This window comes from Pteropus alecto, unplaced genomic scaffold, assembly GCF_000325575.1.
Source record: "Pteropus alecto unplaced genomic scaffold, ASM32557v1 scaffold105, whole genome shotgun sequence".
NCBI classification, from domain to species: Eukaryota; Metazoa; Chordata; class Mammalia; order Chiroptera; family Pteropodidae; genus Pteropus; species Pteropus alecto.
The window spans coordinates 7,888,403-7,889,004 of record NW_006436294.1 but is presented as its reverse complement, the minus strand read 5'-3'; the positions used below and the strand labels follow the sequence as shown (position 1 = coordinate 7,889,004).

The 602-nt window shown below is 63.1% G+C and overlaps 2 protein-coding genes across 4 annotated transcripts in view; one reads left to right on the top strand and one right to left on the bottom strand.

The window, feature by feature from the left end:
* Window positions 1-602, bottom strand: part of COMMD5 (COMM domain containing 5) — a 35,786-nt gene that overhangs the window by 13,643 nt on the left and 21,541 nt on the right. Inside the window, exon 1 of one of the 3 annotated variants that reach the window (XM_015590247.2) lies at window positions 361-469. The exons of the other annotated variants lie outside the window; for them this stretch is intronic. The gene's annotated coding sequence lies outside the window, so the exon portion shown is untranslated. Of the gene's footprint in view, window positions 1-360; window positions 470-602 lie in introns of those variants that run through there. 3 annotated transcript variants of the gene reach the window in all.
* The window catches only part of ZNF7 (zinc finger protein 7), a 51,164-nt gene that overhangs the window by 34,861 nt on the left and 15,701 nt on the right, over window positions 1-602 (top strand). The window lies entirely within an intron of this gene.

The window sequence follows — 602 nt, the reverse complement described above, 5'->3', positions numbered from 1 at the left end:
TAATCTGAAGTTTGATAGCTGATTTGCTAGTCTAAAAATGACTGAAACGGGAGCTCAGACCTAAGGGGTCATCACTGTCTTGGACATACGATCTCGGTAACAGGCCCTACAGCGGGAGAGGTTTCCACAACAGATTGCGAAATGCAGACAGGTTATTTTCTTCCCAAGAAAGAGGAAAGGGTTGTAAAGGCCTGGCCTGGGGATGGAGAGGCACGTGAGGCGGGTCCAACTATGCTCAAGCAGCAACTCCCGGGCCTGGAGCGGGGAGGTGGGCTCGATGTGGCCCGGGGAGGTGGGCTCGATGTCCGGGGTCCAGCCTGTCTGGTCTGGCCACCGGTTCCACTCCTAGGCGCCCCTTACCTGGGTCGACCACAGATGGCGGGAGTCCTCTGTGGTCCTAGAGCAGCCCAGGAAGTGCGGGAGCTGGACTGCAGAGCCGTTTCCGGCCCTTAGGTCTCGAGGACCAGACGCGGGTGCAGGGAGGAGCGCCCCGGCTCCGGCGCAGCTCAGCCGGGCGGGTCCCACCTGGCCCCGCCCCTTCCACCGGCACCGCCCCTTCCGTCTGGCTCCGCCCCCTGCCGGCGGGCCCGGTGCTCCCTGGT